General features: G+C 34.9%; 1 non-coding gene across 1 annotated transcript; it reads right to left on the reverse strand.

The window, feature by feature from the left end:
* Nucleotides 1–14131: 14131 nt before the first annotated feature.
* LOC126010042 (small nucleolar RNA SNORA51) lies at nt 14132–14264 on the reverse strand. Its single transcript, XR_007496182.1, has one exon. It is a non-coding gene; the product is annotated as a small nucleolar RNA SNORA51 (small nucleolar RNA).
* Nucleotides 14265–19508: the final 5244 nt, after the last annotated feature.

Here is a 19508-nt window from a genome sequence, read left to right on the forward strand (position 1 = left end):
GATTTCAATTCTGTAACGTTTATGAGTTGTTTACTTCAGACATGGATGGGAGTCTGGCTGGGTGAAATCTTTTTGGTGAAGCATTTATTGCTTTGTGTTTTAACTTTTTCTTTATTTTTCCTTTTTTGCTATATTGCACTTTTGCTATGTTGCTGCTTTGGTGGACGGGGGCATTGGATATATTATTTTCTATTTATTTTGACTTTCCCCCCATTTTTGTTGTTTGAAGGTTTTCTACACTTAATATTTGAGTTCACTGATTTGGTACTCAGCTGTTTTTGGTTCTCTGCTAGTAAGATCTCCCAATGAGTATTCATTTTTCTTACAAAGTTTTTAAGTTGTGACATTTATGTTTTTATTTTTCTCATAACTTCCTTACTTTAATGGAACAAAGTTTATTGCTTTATTTTTTCCGCATTGAATGACCTAAGCATTTCCAATGAACTCGATGTCAAAGAGGTTATATAGGGGTTTAGTATTGATTGGGTTAGCAGGATTGTAGTTTTCACCCACAAAGAAGAGATTTTGTGTTTTTATATAATTTCTTTTTTAGTCTTAAAATGTTTCTTTCCTATGTCACTGTCAGTCTTCACCTACTGCCAGTAAAGTTTCAAGGGAGTTTATGTGGACAAGAGATTAACTTGAGGCCTCCTAAGTAGCTACCCCTGTGCATGGCCTCACCTGGGCTTCTGGCCGACTTGTTCTTATGTATTCAGTAGCTATGGCACTGTGTGACAGAAGTCTCCTGTTTGCTTGGAACATATCTCTCTGACCTATATATTGTTTTTAATATTCAAATATGTGGTCTGTCTTTCTAACTATATTGTCTTTTCAAATAATGTGTATTTACCAAATATATAATGTAATAGTCAATTAAAGTTTAATAAGTTAATGTATTTAAGTGCTTAATTAAAAATCAAAAGCAGTTCATTCTGGTCAAATAAATACAAAATAAATAGAAATGAATAAATATTTATTCATTTATTATGGGGTCATACCAAACATTGTGTATATGACCTGGAAACTACTCCTTATAATTCTCTGCCAACAGAAAAGAGACCATGAGGTTTTAGAAAAGAATTGCATTTCTGTGATGCTGAAGATTATCCAGACATCCAGTAGTGTGGGGAATCTCTAAAGTCACAAAAGAGGTGCCTCAAATCTTCTAGTACCATTACTATATTTCTTGGGAGCTCATGGAATTCAAGTGGAGTGAGATGCATGCAAGGCATGCTCCTTAACTCTTTTAAAGTATCATTACCACTCCAGATCACCTATAGATTACAAAAAAAAATCGTATTTACAAATACTCTGTTTTAACATTCTCTCCATAAAACAATAGCATAGTAGTATAGGTCAAAAACTGTTAATAAAAAAATAAAACTTAGATAAATCAGTTGCTGGTGAGATTAGATTCCTTTAGTTTAAAGTTTTGAGATGCAGACATAACTATCTCTTGGGGAGCTTTTAGTGTATATTAAAGCATGGAGTAAGTCTTGAGCACAGTTGAGTGTTCCCTATCATCTTTTATTACCCAGGATTAATATAAAAATGGTATCAAAATCAAATAAAAAACAATACAAATGAAACTATGCTGCGAGCCAAATTTTGTTTGCAGTCTACAGCACCTGCAAACAAATCCTTCGTGGAGTTCGGGAAAAATTCCACGGGAAAAGGTGGGCACGCGGAATGGCTAATGACGGAAATATATTGTAAAAATGAATGAAACCACACAGATAGTATGGGGACTCACGTTTACAAGGAACGAGAGACAATTTTATTTTTTAAGCTGGCAGCTTTTTAAAGGTAGAGGCAGGGAAAAGCGGGTGCAAATTCTAGACATTAAAGAAACTGGGGAAAGAAAGGAAAGACTTTGGCTAGATTAGCATATGAGAGAGCTGATACTGAAGGTGAAAAGGCGGCTTGTAATTATTAGGGAAGTGGAATGTGAGGAATGTTTCAGAGTTTCGGGGGGAAAAGTGAAAATTACTTTGTTTTGAGCTAAGTTTATGGAAAAACCTGAATTTAGGCGCCAAGGTAGCAAAAATTACAGGGAGCTATTAAGTGGGAGATTTTTGGCGGGATTAGTACTGTCCTAGAAAGAATTTACTAAGGCCTGATTTCTAATAAAGGTTTAAAATAAAGAGAGAGATAGTTATAGCCACTATTTAGAATTATTGCCAAACCCTCCACGCAAAGGGTCAAGTGATTTTTACTGCTCTAAGCGGGCCTTTTTGGCAAATAATTCCTTTTCAGGAGAGCACTACATTTTGGTGTGTGCTTCTCCTGAGTGGGAATGTGGCAGAACTATATCAAACGTTCTTATTGAATCACTTACTTAATATAGAAAGATGCTTCTGTGATTCAAGAAGTTACAATATATTTTTGTAGGTTGGTGTCAAGACATGAAGGACCAGATATATTATATTACTATTATATTACTTTTATTAGTAATTCTATTACTATTTTATTCTGTTTTATGGTTCTATGCCCATCTAGCTATCTTTAATTGATGCACCTTAATGGCCTTTATAAATATAGCAAACTGTTTTTATTAATATTTATTTATTATATTTTATATAATATTTTCTTTAATCACAGTGGTTTCAAAATTGATCATGGTTGAGTTATAGTCATAGAATGTACACCACCCTTCACCAGTGTACATTTTTTTAAAAAAAGTTATAGTTATCAAAGTGAATTACAAGTCTTTCACAGTAGTATTTAAGGTACATAGTGACAAAGAATTAGGACCATTCACACCACCATTGTTGCCCTCGCTCCACCCCTGTTCCCAGCATACATCCCATACCTCCCCCCATTTGTCCCAAGGACTGCTAGTGTAAGAGGTCTCCTTTGTGTATAGCTTGTTGTAGATTAGTATCAATTCTGGTGTCATTGACTTTGGGTTTGGTGCTTAAGTCTAATCATTTTTTATTATTTCCACTCAGTGTTCATACAATTGGTTGCTCCTGGTATCATCCATTTTTTTGCCCTCAAATTATGAGGGAGAACAAGATGATTCAAGTTCTGTGGTTCTGTTGGGAAAAAAAAAAGAAAGAAAAAGAAACTGGGAGAAATCTGTCCAGAGGCTATAAATATCAATTTAAAAGAAGAAAGAAAAAAATAAAAACAAATAAACAAAAAATAAAACAAAAGCAAGCAATGACAAAAACACAGCAGCAATAAAAAATCATCACCTAAACAACAATCACGAGAAATAAAAGAAAAAAATTTAAAAAAGGAAAAGGAAAAAGAGAAAAACAAAAAAATGTTGGGCTGTTGTGTCAAGGCTTTGTCGATTTTTTTTGTTGTGATTTGTGCTTCCTTTGCATGGGCACAATAAGTATTGGGGAAATTAGAAAGTAAATTCCCTTGGCCTAGGAGATAGAGTTCTCTATCCTTAAAGCATACTGTCATGGGAACAACTACAGGCTCCATACATGTTCATTATCAATCCCCAAGGTCTTTTTATGGTGCCAGAAAACTTTCTGCTCAGTTGTGAATGACAAAATCAGTCCTCTGTAGCTAGAGTTCTTGGTATTTCAATGGGTCATGTGAAGTGCTTGTTGCCAACCAGTCCATCTCAGGGTCAGCAGGAACATGACAAATACTGTAGACTGCAAGCTACAGGCAACATCTGAGAAATCAGCTCCCACACTACTAATAGAACAGAGTCTGAGATTTAGGGGTCTCAAACTCAATTTACCTGGAGGCCTCCGCAGGAAGCAAAGTCGGGTGATCCTTGAGTACAAAGCCAGTAGTAAGCCTTGAACATTGGGGTGTGTGACCTAAACAACTAAAACAAAACAAAACAAAACAAAACAAAAAAAGATTCCTCTAGGGCAGGGCCACAAAATGTTGTATGGAGGGCCGTTTGCAGCCGCGGCCCACAAGTTTGAGATCCCCTGATTATTGTTCTGTCACATTTGTTGTAATCAGTCTTCTGTAATTAGTGGCCTTGGTTTTTGCATAGATCCTAGGTAGAAACCTAGGATAGTCTTTCCTTATAGCTCCATAAGTTCTGCTCAAGGTTGTTGAAGTCAGAACTCTGGGATTAGAGATCTTGTTTTTTGTACAAATCCTAGGATCTTTCTTATTGGTTCCAGAAAAAAGTTCTGCCCAGTCGCAGTTGTCAAAGTCCATCTTCTGAAATTAGTGATCTTGGTTTTTGCACAGATCAAAGGATGCATGTTTTTGATGCCTTTAAGAAGGGGGATGCTGGGAACTGGGGGGGAGAGAGGACAACACTGGTGGTTGAATACCCCCAATTCAATGCCATTACGTACCACAAATATTACTGTGAAATATTTGTAATTCACGTTGATTACAATAAAAATTATTATAAAAATATAGGAGAAGATACATAAAGCCAGGGGGATTGAGCAGCCTCTTGGATATTTCTGAACCAGCTAGGGAGTGATCTAGTTTTACTGAGTTTTCACTACCTTTTTTTGTTAGCCAGGTTTAATAAAAAAAAAAAATTAAAAAAAAAAAAGGAAATTCAACTGAGTGACAGAGTTAATGTAGTTAAGGGTATTTTATGTTAGTTAGCCTATATGGGTCCTGGGTGGGTTTTAAAAATTAAAAAGAGAATGCGGAGAAAAAGAAAAGCAGGGAGTGATCTAATAATCAAATACAGGTGTTTACATAGAAGTATGCATTCACTTTGAATACTGGAGTTTTAATGCAAATGCTGAAATGATTGTTAAAAAGAACTGAGGTACCTTTTTCTCTCATAGTGCCTGAAATGACATGTCTTAGATAAGTCTTTCAGCCATAGGAGAAACAAGGTGTCTGATACTTGAAAAAGAAGTTTATACACATTTGAGAAAACCTGGACCTTTGGCATTGGAGAGTTTATGAGAGGGGATCAAAGACAATGTCATTCCAAGAATGTGTGAATGAAAAGAAGTCGATGCTAAAGAATATTGTTGAATAACTTGGTTATAAAAAAGATTGAGTAGCAGTTTAGCAACTTTTATTTATTTTCCTTATCTCTCCATTTCTAATTAAAATATGAATAATGACTTCCTGAAACAGAGAGGAAAACGAGGCTTAAATGTAGATCTTTAAAACTCAGAATTAAAAAAAAAAAATCCACACCCAGAGAATAGATTTGACTGATTTCAACTTCTCACCTAGCTGTTCAAATTCTATGTGGTTCTTATTAGATATGAAAGGAAGAAGGTAGAGAAGGCCAGACTGAAGTTCCTGCTTAAGTCTAAAGGTGGTTAGAAAAGAAACAAAGCTCCCTGGCAACAGTTTTAATCTCTAACATGGACAAGTTCTTGTTAAATTTGCTACATAGCCATTTGTGTCTCCATAGCTACTGTAAATCATTCATTATTCATTAAATAAGGGATGAATATCTAAAAAATTGCAGCCACATGGGTTGCACAAATGCATTTTCATATTATTAACATGTTGCCAACTTGCAACACTCTAATGCCTGAATAAATGTTTTGACAAGAGTAGACAGCATGGACAAATAAGAAGTAGCGGTCTTGAAGAAATTCAGCCCCAGTTCCAATAGCTTTAAAGTTTTAAGAGTGTTTTTACTGGGGCCATACCAGATAAATTACTCTTATATGTGCATGCAAAAGACTAAAATTCTTTTGAAAGTTTATAATTTCTCATGGGAAAACACAACATTAAAGTTACTTTTACTCATAGAAAAACAAAACCATATTTTCCTGTCAACCTTTGCTGTTGGGAATTTCAAGCCTTTTACATTTTTTTCTTGTGATTCTTAGCTGGCCCAAGGGACAAGCATTTACAACATAATTTACTTTCAACGTGTCTCTGTAAATCATCATAATACTCTCTATTTCTTGTGGAAAGGAAAAAAAAAAACACCACCCAATGGGGTTTTTTGTCCATTTCCCTAGACCCCTTCAGTCCAAACATGCTGAGAAACTTATCTTTTTTTTTTTTAAATCCTCTCAAAAAAACAACTACATGTTAAATACATAAAGTATCATACAAATCAATATACAGGTAAATTTATGAGTAGGCTTCCAGAGACTCTATGTTAAAATTCATTTGGCGGTGGAAAATTGGCTTGGGTTCTCTGGAAATGATAGAAATTCTCTTGCTCTATGATGTGCCGCAATCACATAACTTAAAGTATTTTATCCATAAAAATTCTAAGAATCTGTAAAATACTTTTGCCAAACTATTAATAGTAAGGATCATTCAGTTTTACATGAGAATTTGATGACTTATACACTGGCTGAACCTTCACCTTTTACAACCTAATGGGAATTTATTAGCTATTTCACAGTGTATAAATTTGAATCTAGGTCAGATGAAGAAGAAAAATAGGGCACACCCAGGCCTAAAGAGCAAGCTGAAAAAATAATATATCAGGGAAAAAAAAAGAGATAAGGTGCGAAATTAAACAGATGATTAAAATTTTAAGCAGTCTGAGATTTGCAGACACAATCTGATATATCAGGACTCTATAAACCTGTGAACTCAAATCCAGGTGACTCGTGAGCCTGCTTCCTACACAAGTGCTGCAGATTAAGGAGTTAACATATTGCATTAACCTGCTTCTGCTAACTGTCCATAACAGGAAATGTAACCCAGGTGGGTTTGATATTCACAAGATTAAAGCAAATGTCTACCATCAAATGGTCACCACATTAAAGCTGTTTTAATGAGGCCTTGGGAGATAATGAATGAATGTGGCTAATTCACTACAGAGAAGACAGCCTGACCTCCTTCTGACCTCTCTGCCGCCAGGTATCTTAAACAACATATTAGATCTGCTTAAAGCCCAAATGGGAAGGTCTGTAAGATAAAAACAAGGCAAATGCCTTTGAGAATTACTTTAGTCAGGAAAAAAAAAAATTCCTCCATAGAGTCCTTATAAAAAGAACACTGTGTAATGGCATGAAAATCATCCTCACTGACACCTCTATCTCCCACAGCCCTCAGATTCATCAGAGTCCTTCCTATAGTGCCTCTCCATATTGTCCAATGACATCATGCAAAAGAAACATCACTAGTTGAAAGCATGAGCGGAGGACTATTACTTAATGTTATCATTCTCTAGTGGTCTAACTTAATCTTGAGTACCTGAGTAAATTTTATAGGATTTAGAGGGACAGCTTATCTTTCAGGTAAGCCTTTATAAATACAAGCACTTGATAGATTTAAGACAGCAGTGCATTAGAAAGCATACTTGCTGGAAAATACTCAGAATACAGCCAATTTATTGCTATTCCACTTGTTTTTCCAGGCAGTAAGGGAAGGAATAAGTAGATCTTTATAGGACCTGAAGATCTAGTGCTGGTCTTCTGGAATAAAAGATAATTTGCCTTGTGCTAAAAGTATCAGTAAAGGGAAGTTTTGTTTAGGAGGAGGGAGTCAGTCATAAAATATTGCAGAATCTATTTTGTTCACAAAGTGAGACAAAATATATCAAATAGGTCAGCACACTAATAGTGAAAATTTAGACAACAAACAGTCATGGTGATAATGCTTCAAATCAAATTGTGTGAGTTTTTGTTTTGTTTTGTTTTGCTGAGAAAATAAAACATGTTGGGCCGGAGAGATAGCATGGAGATAAGGCGTTTACCTTTCATGCAGAAGGTCATCGGTTCGAATCCCGATGTCCCATATGGTCCCCCGTGCCTGCCAGGAGCAATTTCTGAGCACGGAGCCAGGAAAAACCCCTGAGCACTGCCGGGTGTGACCCAAAAACCACCAAAAACAAAAAGAAAGAAAGAAAAAAAAAAAGAAAAGAAAACATGTTGAGTGGAACTGATAGCATTTGCATGAAGATTAGAAAAATTTTTCTAAACAATATAGCAAGACAAAGACAGAAGAGAGTTTCATGATAGGATCCTCAGAGAGTAGTGGAGAGTGGGGGGGGGGGCTGGAGGAGGAGGGACACTGGGACAATGGTGAATGGAAGTGGACACTGATAGAGGAAATGACTTTGAAACTTTGTATATTAAAATCCCAAAATATTAAGTTAGGGAGACTGAAATAAAACATTTAAATATAGAAAATTTAGAAAAATTATCAATTCATTAAGCAGATGTTGTATGTTGTCTCTGAGTGTGAAGCCTCTACTTTTTTTTTTATATCCTTATTTAGTTTAAAATCCTGAAGACAACTTAAGTGAGAGTGAAAAATCCTCAAAATTATTTTCCAGGCCAGATTTATTTTGGCAGTTACATTCAGGAAACTATGTAGTGTACCAAGTTTTAAGTATTGTATTTGGACACTAATCTATAAATGTAGTCATCAGTTTACTGACAACCATCTGCTTGGACAGTACTCCTACGCACTAATAACTAACATAAAATTAAAAAGGCGATTTTAGCAACCAACTAAAAATGGGAATTGTACCCTTTGAATACATGCCAAGGATTGTGAATCAATTATTGAATATAGGGGGTAGGAGAGATAGTTTGGAGGTTTAGTCACTAGTCTTGCTTGTGACCGAGCCTCAGTTGTTTCCTGGTAATAAATCTGCTCCCATAAGCACCATTGGAAGTGATCCCTGAGCACAGAGCTAGGAGTAAGCCCAGAGCAGAGCTCATTCTAGTATTACCATCTCCTCAAACCCCATCCCAAAATAAAAATAATACATATTCTATTGTATCATGTCTAAACACAAATAAATTATTTTGACGTCAAACAAGATGCTATAGAAAATGCTCCGTGTAGGGCTGGAGGGATAGCACTGCAAGTAGGGAAATTGCCCTGCACACAGCTCACCAGGGTTTGATCCCCAGCATTCTATATTGTCCCCAGAGACTAGCAGGAGAAATTTCTGAGTCTAGAGCCAGAAAATATAAACCCTGAGCTCCACTGGGTGTGGCCTAAATCTCTCTGCCATTCTACCTCCCAGGAAAGAAATTGCTGCATGATATTTTCTTTTATTGTCTTTCACTCATCACAGAACACTTTTTTGCTGTGCAATCAAGGAGTCAAGTCAACCAGCAAGTTTTCTATCATTATCTAACTTTACCTATTAATTTGATACTTGTAAAGAAAAATAGAAGTTCATCAATTCAGAACAACCTTTTTTCTCCTTGTATTTCCTAATACATTAAGATCATAGATATCTTATTGAGGTTATAGGCAGTGTAATAACAGACAGTTCTTGCTGCTTTTGCTGTTTCACCAACTTAGTCAAAGAAAAATACTTAAAAATAAAACACGCATTTTTCTGTATCTCTCACCACTACACAACTTTTACAAAACCTGCTTTTTATTTTTTTTTATTTTTGAGAGTATAAAAATAGATTTATTAAGACTTACTGCTGAGGACCCACAAGTCAGAGAGACTTGGAACCCAAGCATGGAATAGGCACATAATTTATTTTCAGCCTACACGATCAAGGTACATGTTTGCATTTCTAATCCTTATCTAACCAAAGCAGAAGTTAGATTATGCCATGTACCTTGTTTATGAGCACTGTTTTCTGGTTGTGATCAGGTCCCTTCTCCAGAAGCCCTGGAGAACTTTTTTAATCACATTCAGCACACTGCGTGGTTCTAGTCTCCATTTTATTTTCCTAGGTTTAGGCCCAAATTGTGTAATGGTACTGTTCCGGTTCACATTTCCCATGTTTCTAGTAACTATGCGGTCATCAGACCAAAACTTCAGGATCTTTTGTCTATCCTAATATCTCATTCTGCTGTCTCATGAGCTTTATAGCATCTATCCTACTAAAAATAAAACCCACTATTTTAGTTAAAATGCAGGGTTCAAACATAAACAAGCTCTTTAATATATATCAGAGGGAACTAATTGCAGCTGTCAAGAGTGACCAGCTCTCAGCCTGGATGACCAGTTAAAAACAGATTCAAACTATATTTCCTCTGTTCTTCTCTATCATGAAGCCTTTTCCTGAGGTGAGCTAAATGACTAAAGATCACACCAGAATTATTAGCCTACAAACAATAGAAAACTTACCCTTTTAGTTTTGTACAAATCTCAAGATTAATAACTACAGTTTACCTCTTTGCTCATATCAAAAATCCAGAGTTACTCTAGATTTCTATTTCTCTTTTATATAGGAATCTATCATAAAGTAATGAATAGTTGTTGGAGGCTGTTAGAGCTAGAGAGCAAAATGAATCCTCAGTCCACTCTGCGGGCAGGGTCCTAGGGGGTCGCAAATAGTAAGTTACACAAGGATTAAAATGCATAAACATTGGAGCCCATAATATAATTAAAAAGTTGGGGATATGTTTGACATATCATAATCTTCACAAAAAGTACCTAATATGGCCCTATCAAGGTAGCAACATTCAGAGGACCTAATGACTAGGTAACTGAATGTACCAAGTGGAGAGGTTTTCACTTCTGTACCAAGACTCCCTTGTGGTGGCCTAAGTCCACTGAGTCACTAGGTTTGACGGTCTATATTTATGAATATCTATTTTCTTAGAAGAAAACAATTTTTTGTCATTTTGTGGGGCTAGATCCAATATTGCTCAGGAGTTACTCTCCTTGCTCTGTGCTTAGCAATCATTCCTGGCAGGTTCAGGGGACCATACAGGATGCCAAGAATTAAACCTGGTCAGTATTGTAAAAGGCAATTACCCTACCTACTGTACTATTGCTCTGCCCATAAGAAAAGGATTTTCAAAGATGAGTTTATTTTTCTGATAAGTCCTGTCCTGTGTGACACTAAATCCTGTGCTGAGGCATTCTCAAAGATCTTTCTGCATCTCAGTTTTAATTTCTGTTTTTTTTATATTGGGGCTGGAGCAATAGCACAGTGAATAGGACATTTGCCTTGCACAGTGCTGAACAGGCTTTGATCTACAGCATCCCATATGTTTTTTTCAAGCATACCATAGGTGATTTCTGACATCAGAGTCAGAAATAATCTTTGAGCACTACTGAGTGTGGCCAATCCTCTCCAAAAATATTATCTAATGTAATTCTGCTATTGCTAGTCAGTCTCAATTATATCCAGTGTTTAATCTATGCCATATATGCAGTATGGATAAGACTTGGAGTGACATCCTTGATTAGGCTGATTACATACAAACACCTGGAATTAGGCTGAGGACTATATCATGAAAGATGTCAGAATAAGTATGATGGAGTATTAATAGTATATAAACAAAGTGCTAATGATATAGTAGTGGACATTAGCATATAAACCAAAGTTTGCATTCCTCTCTATATCTAAAAATATCTAGAATAATAAAATGCGAATGTATATCGAGCTATAAACTTTATATATTTGTAATAGGGATTATTGAAAATATACATATTTTGGTGTTTACTGTGTTCTTGAAAAGTTTTCACGTATATTAACTGATGTGCAACATTTTTATGCATAAAACCTTGGATTTTATTTTCTTAATTTTTAATAATTTATTTAGGTATATACCTAGCAATGTTCAAGATATTCTTCTGGCACTATCTTCAGGAATCAATCTTGGAGAAATTCATTAGATTATATGCAGTACTAAGGATCAAAGCCTGGTCAGCTACAGGCAAGGCAAGCATAATCTGTCTGGTCATATATGTTTTTTAATTTTTTTATTTAAGAAAAAGGATGAAGAAAATAGATATAGAATCCCAAACTAAACTAAGAAATACTAGAAAGATAGTAGAGCAGAAAAGGTACTTGCTATATTCTCCACAAGATATCGTTCCTGGCACTCATCCAGGAGTGATCTTGGAGTACATAGGTCAATAATAAATCCTGAACATCTTCAAATTTGTTTCTAAAATATACCTGCCCCCCCAAAATAAGGCAAAGTAAGGAATAATAAATATCAAGGAATTTGAGGTTGATTCCAGAATGGAGTGAACTAACTCTTAGTGTTTAACATTTTTTTTTTTTTACACCACCCATCACCAGTGCAACATTTCCATCACCAATGTCCCAAGTCTCCCTCCTCCCCACCCGACCCCCGCCTGTACTCTAAACAGGTTCTCAATTTCCCTCATACATTCTCATTATTAGGACAGTTCAAAATGTAGTTATTTATCCAACTAAACTCATCACTCTTTGTGATGAGCTTCCTGAGGTGAGCTGGAACTTCCAGCTCTTTTCTCTTTTGTGTCTGAAAGTTATTATTGCAAGAATGTCTTTCATTTTAACATGTTTAACATTTTAAAGTTGAATTCTGGATAAATAAAAAGAAACATTTATTTAGGTTTATTATAATCTAAATAGCACAATAATAATTAAGTGATAGAATAATAAATTATAAAAAAATATGTGTTTTCATGCTTGTAATCATGGTGCTTAAATTAAGATTTTATATATTAAAAAATGTGGTACTTAAAGATTGCTAATATCAATTCTGGAAAAATTATTTTAAAAATATATGCTTTCACTTTTAATGAAGAAAAAAATTCCCAGCTATGACTTAAAACATGACCACTAAATGGAACTGGAGAGATAGCACAGGGGTTAAGGTGTCTGGCCAATCTGGGTTCGATCTGCAGTACTATATGGTCCACTGTGAACAGAGCAAGCTGTAGCTTTCCAGCACTGCCAGGTGAAGGTCAATTCACCCTCAAATACCTGGTCATTGATATTACTTTCATAATGATTTTTCATACTAATTTTATAAGATATTACTATCAATTATAAATTAAACAAAAGGAAAATACAATTTTACAGAAAGGATTAGATTAGTCATGAGAACAGTGATTTTCTATGCCCATTAAAAGTTCCTGTGATGCAAGGACATCTCCCTCCCTGAATGTATGTCATGTGGAACCAACCTAGACTCCAGGGAAATAGGCACCGACCGTCCAGCCTTGACTCCTGGATCCCAAACATAGAAACAACAGAGTTCTCCACAACAGCTCCAGGAACCAAGTCCCCTCCAGGGCATTCATAATGCTGCTCTGACGCCAACATAATGGGACCAACTAGATCTAAGAGCAAATTATCCTTCCTCACCAGCCAACGATAAGATAAAATCAGAAGACATGTCACCCTTTGATCTGTGCAAAAACCAAGATTGCTATATACAGATGACTGGCTGTTACAACCAGGACTAGACAGGTACGCATCCCGGGACCAACAGTAACAACAACAAAAAGCTCTAACCTAGCTTTTGGACTACAATCTGTTCAACAAACAAGATCTCCAACTCCAGAGGTCTGACTGAGACAACCGCAAGTGAACGGGTCTTCCAGAAACATAACGAAAGATTCTGTCCCAGGCTCCATCCTAGGAGCAACATAATGACCAAGAACACCAACTACAGAAGATGAATTAAAACGACACTGAAGAAGCAGAACTGCTAGAACCACAAAGAAAGCCTTCATCATAAGCTCCATTCCTTGAGCTGCACAGTCACCAAGATCTCTAGATACAGAGGACTGATTTTACAATCCATGACGAAGCACAAGTCTTCCATACACCACAAAAGCACCGAGGGGAGAGTAAATGACCATGCAAGGAGTCTATAGTTAATCCCATGACAGTATACTTCAGGGATGGAGAAACCCTGTATCTCCTAGGCCAAGGGAACGGGGAAGGGGGTAGGACAAATTTGGTGGTGGGTATTCCCCTGATTCAATGTTAATATGTACCTAAAATACTAATGTGAAAGATATGTAAACCACTATGATAAAAAAAGTGTGCATTTGCACAAAAAAGGTTGAAAAACACTGGATTATATGTCTGAATATAGACCATTGTTACTAAGCAAATTTATTTATACCATATATCATTTATTTATAATATATTAATGTTTTGTGTGTGCAGAGTTACTATAGAGGCTTTCTGGTTTATATATCTGATTAAATTTCCTGCATGGTACTATAGAGTATGACACAATACACAAGCCAATGAGTAGAACAATTATCTATGTCATGAATCCTTCCCACATCAGTTCACTTATTATAATATTTATCATCCAGGAAGTCCTCATATCACATTAAATATTTAAAGAGAAAGTTTGATTTATTTTGCCTTCCTTTATTTATTATAACCTAAAGCAGGAAGGTGAGAGGGAAATAGGATGTTGTTCCTGTTAATAGCCATAATAGTCTTGAACAACTGTTTCCAGAGCAGAAGAGAACAAGCAAGTTCAATTCTTCTACCATTTCATTCCCCGTGGTGTAGGGAAAGCACTCCAAGTTGGTTCCAAATATTTCTTTTCTTTTCTTTTTCTTTGTCCCCCAATTCACAATACAAACCAGGCAAAGGGCCTGGGTTGAGGTGTATATGGGGTGCATTTACTGTACATCCTCTTTCTATACAGTCAGTGTAAAGAAAACAGCCTGTGGTAAGAATTGGGAGGCCTTATTTTTTCTTTTCTTTTTGATTTTATTTATGTATATATATGTGTATATATATATATGTGTGTATATATATATATATATATATATATATATATATAAAATCTTTCACTAGTGTAACATTCCCATGACCAATATCCTAAGTGTCCTTCCTCCCTACCCCAAATATTTATTTTCTTAATAGGTGCTAAACATTTTTACCTTTATCTAGATGGATACTTGCATTTTGTGTGTCACATATGAATAATTTACCAAATAATTCACCTATTGAAACTTTGAGAGGAACCAACGTTCAAGTAATACTTGAAAGGAAAATCAGATTATACTACTCATAGTGGTATGATCAGCATCTTTTCTTTCAAAGATCACATAAATACACATATCCTTGCTAACACATATTCTGTTATAGAGAATATTTCCAAAATTTAACACCCTTAAATTTGAGGTATTAACAAAAATAATTAGCAGTATGTGATTAGACTAGCGTATACTTTTTGCTTTTTATTTGTTGTTGGTTTATGATTTGTGGGTCAGAGCTATGGTGCTTAAAGTTATCCTAGCTTGGTGCAGGAGACTGTTTCCAGTGGATATCTTGTAGTATCTGAGAATAGGCTGAATGCTTCATTTCTTTGAACTATCTTCTAGTTTTGTTAACTATGTTCTTTGTATCTTGCCATTGGCAGCAGAAGTTTTGTAAAATTTCTAAATATTTTAAATTGGGGGTGAAGTGTTGGAACACATCTGGCATTGTTCAGAGTGTACTAAATTTGACTCTTGTTGGTCTCTCCTAGTGCTGCTTAGAGGAACATAACTGTTTAGGAAATTAAAATGTGTTCTATACAAATCTCATATTATCTCTATAGCCCCTATTTTTCTTCATTTGGAAATGCTCTAAAGTCACCTTTCTTAGGAAAAATTATTTTTACTTAATATCTGGCATTATACAAAATGAACTGCTACCTACTCATGATATCCAACAGTTCAGTTTCTTTTTTTTTTAAGTAGTCATTACCTGTTCATTAATTTAACAGATACTCACTATATATATATATATATATATATATATATATATATATATATATATATATATATATATATATATATATATATATTTTCAATCATGAATTCTATCCTGACTGGGTTAAAATGTAGTTCCACTACTGATATTTTTAATTATTTTTATATATTTTATTAAACAATTACTACAAAAGTAAAATAAAATTTTAAAATTTTTTATTTTGATTTTTGGGTATTAGTATTGCACTATTGTCTTCCTTTATCTAAGTTAAATATCTTAAATTATTCCTATGTACATCTACCACAAGATATAACAGATACACATGGAGTAGGAGACATTTTCGAAAGTCTTTGGTTATTATAATGCTCTGCAATTATGGTCATATCTCTTTGGAAAGTAGACTAAAAACCTACTATGATGGAAACCACCTGTATTATTTTCCTAAGATTGTTGTAATAAAGTACCACAATCAAGTTGTCTACAACTATGGAAATTTATTGTGTCACTGTTCTGGAAATCAAAATTCTGAGGTTTAATAATTGTCAAGGTTATTTCCTTTGATAACTTTAATGAAGTTTCTGGGATTCCCCATGACTTATAGTCACTTATTACCAATATCTGACTTTCTTTGGGTTATAGATACATCACACCATATGTGCAACTTGCTCACATGTTTTTTCTGAATTAGCCCAATTTCTTCTATTTTGTAGTTATTAGATCTAAAGGATTAATGGATATGCCCTCTTAATAGTCACTTAATGTTAATTGCAAATGTTAATTCGCAACAATCTTATTTACAAATAAGGTTATGTTCGAGTTTAGAACTTCAGCATATGTATAAAATAGAACACAACAAATTTGAAAAACAAAATTGGGAAACATGAAAACAATGGTCAATAGAATTTACAAAATATACCCTTTGTATAAGTTCTTTCAAATATTCTATATACAACTAGATTTTTTTCAAGAACCAAGTGTGTTTACAGTTTTTGTTGTTGTTGTTATTGTTTTTTTTTATTTTTTCAGCCACAACTGATGATCTCAGGGGTTACTCCTGACTATGCACTCAGAAATCACTCCTGGCTTGGGGAATCATATGGGACGCTGGGGGATCAAACCGCAGTCCATCCTAGGTTAACACGTGCAAGGCAGATGCCTTACAGCTTTTCGCCACTACTCTGGCCCCTGTGTTTACAGTTTTTAATAGAAGCAAGATATTAGAAAACAAAGATGGCTATTTGAGAGAATGTTGCATAGAACATAATATGATAGCTGATTATAAGTGTCACTTTTAATCAATCAACATTTAATGAAAAATTTTGGATGTGATATGTATTAATTTTACATAAAATATTTATGTCTGTAGTTATACATATAATCTCCCCAAACTTAGGTAGATGTGTGAAACTGTCATGCTTATTTGGATAGTTATTTTTGCTTAATTTTCCTGATCCTAGAAGAGGCGGAGAGGGAGTAAGTAGATTTTAAGAATTCAGGTTATATCTCTGCTTCAGTAGCCTTACTGCTATTTAGAATAAATTATTGAGACATTTAAAATAATCCCAAAAGATTTTTTTGTGAAAACTGCTAATTCTGGGTGTTGACATGCCATTAGGTTTCAGATATCTTCTTTCTTTGAGCTCCATAGGTTCTACATGATGAAACAAACAACAATTAAGTTTTTTTATGATTTATTTTAATCACAAGCATACATTCGTATTGCTTGTGATAGAGCTGACTGTTTTAGTACCAGATGATCCTTCAAATATATGCTCCAGAAATATTGAAATAACTTTATAAGACTCTTTCCTAGTATGAACTTCATTGATTGATAATATTCTAGTGTATGAGAGAGAGGGTGCTTTAATAATATCACATGAATGTTTGCTGGAAATTACTAAAACCACTAATCATGCTACATCTCTTTAAATTATTTTACTAGTACTTGTGCATATCAAAGTTTAGTACATTGTTCTTTGGTATTATTTGTTTATTGATTTTGTTCAGGACAAAGCAGCACTCAGACAAAGCCTAATCCTGACTCTTCTGTCAAAGGTCAAACCAGAAACATATTTGTTGTTGGGAATCTCATGTGGGTGGACAACATGTAAGGCTTGCTCCCTGATTTCTGTATTGGCTTTCTGAGCCATGTAATTTGACATTGTGCACATATGTCCACCTATAAATTTAATAGGTCTTAAAGTCTTTGTTCTGGTCATAACCTTCCCATAAAACTGTAAAAAAAAATACCAGACTCAAATGCAAGAAGTGACAGGATAGGAGATTTTTTTCTTACTGTGCTATAAACCTAGACTTGAAATCTGTCTGATAGGAAGCACTTTAATGAAAAATTAGACTGTAGTTTTCTGGATAAAAATTTACAGAACTTGATGCTAAATAAATAGGAAATATGATTATTTTAAGTGACACTCAGAAATTACAAATATTTCTTCCAGCCTTTTGCTTCTGATTCCAAATTTTGTACATCAATTCCAGTGAGTTGAATGATGGTTCTGAACCCTGTTTGGAATTTAGCTTCTAAGATTTGCAGAGTACGGTATTCAGTTTGAATAATGAATGGAGAGTATGTAACTTTCTCTTCAGAAAGTGCTTTGGGTATATTTCTTTGTTTGTTTGCTAGATTTATAGAGTACTTTTGACCCAAAGTTGAGGGCACTTTCTTAGGTCAGCTCCTTCCCCACCTTTTAAAAATTGATCACTTGAGATGTAATCTGTGAATCACCCCAGTGACTCCCTCTGAGCTCCCACTGGTATCACACACTAGCTGCTCATGTCAGCAGCACAGAAAACTACATGTCAGATCTATGCAACAACAGCTCTTTACACAGAAAGACATTCGTCAATGTCTTATTGCAACTGATGTCCTCTTTGGGAATTTTTGATTCCAAAATTGTAGTCATGAGACTAATAAAAAAAAATCTGAACATAATAAAAGCTGCAATTGATTGATATTTCTGCTCCTTTTATTTCCATCAAAGAATAATCAGAAAATGTCCATCGTGATACTTGTCTAAGGATAGGGCTTAAAAAGCACGTGCTTATTTTCAAAGAGACAGATTTGATCTGTTTAAAACAAAGTCAAAATAGGGGTTTTTGGGAAAACGACCCGACCGTGATGACACCGCCAGTGCAGGACTTCTCAGGGAAAAATCTACTTTTCTGAAGAGTAAGCTCTTCTCCAAAGCCCCTCAGATGAAAACAAAGAAAGATGATGGAAAGTGCCTTGGTTAATTGTCAGCTTACACCTTTCTTTAATGAGTTTCCTCCAAGTTTATGGTTGTTACCCTGGTGACTCAGGTAGGGTTTCTGTCAACTCCAGCTGAGATTGTCAGAATAGGGAATGGGGGTCCACTTTCTGATTAATGAAAATAATAATTATGTACAGATGAAAGCAAAGAGAGAAAGCAAAGAGCTTCCATGTTACTTTAAACAAAGAAGAGTTAAGGCCTTATCTTAACTATGCATTGGCACCGCAATGCGAAATGGTCATGCAAAATTAATTTTTAATGTGTTCAATTTATATTAAAAATTTCTGCAAGTGTGTGAATTTTTTTCCAAGGCTGGAGTGCTACTTCATTTACAATATTCCCTGAAGGTGTTTTTTTTTTAAAGAGACTCTTAAACTGAAGCCATTTTAAGGGTTTTATGAGACATTATGTGAGCTTTCATATGCAAGTTAGTCGTTAAGTACCAGATATTATATTCTGTAATATGCTTAAGTGATATTAGAGGCTGTATATAGCCTGCAGTAATGGCTATTGCTGCTTTTTTAATTTATCAAGAAAATGTTGCTTAAATAAGGAGCAAATCAATGCTGGGTTGTACAAAATATAAATGTAAGGAAGTAACAGTATTTTTTATATACTTGCTTCTTCCAGCTTCACTGAAAGGGAAAAATACAACCTACTTCCAAGGCTCATAGTGACAGATATTGTCGAAAAATAAAATAAAATAGCATATTTAGAATTAGAAAGCTACTAAGAGTACACAGAATGACATTGAACGATGGCTACCAATTGCTACTCAGTGCTTCGCAATGGATATAAAGATGGATTTTATGCCCTTGATAAAAATCTCTTCCTTGGATTTAAACCAGTTAAGTCTGACTAGATCGTCTACAAAGGGAAATATCTGTGTTAAGCTGGATTCCTTGATCAAGCTTTGCAAAGCAAGGATAAAGTTCCCACATGGTGAGTGAAACTGACTTAA

The sequence above is a fragment of the Suncus etruscus genome, chromosome 5, assembly GCF_024139225.1.
Source record: "Suncus etruscus isolate mSunEtr1 chromosome 5, mSunEtr1.pri.cur, whole genome shotgun sequence".
Lineage (NCBI taxonomy): Eukaryota > Metazoa > Chordata > Mammalia > Eulipotyphla > Soricidae > Suncus > Suncus etruscus.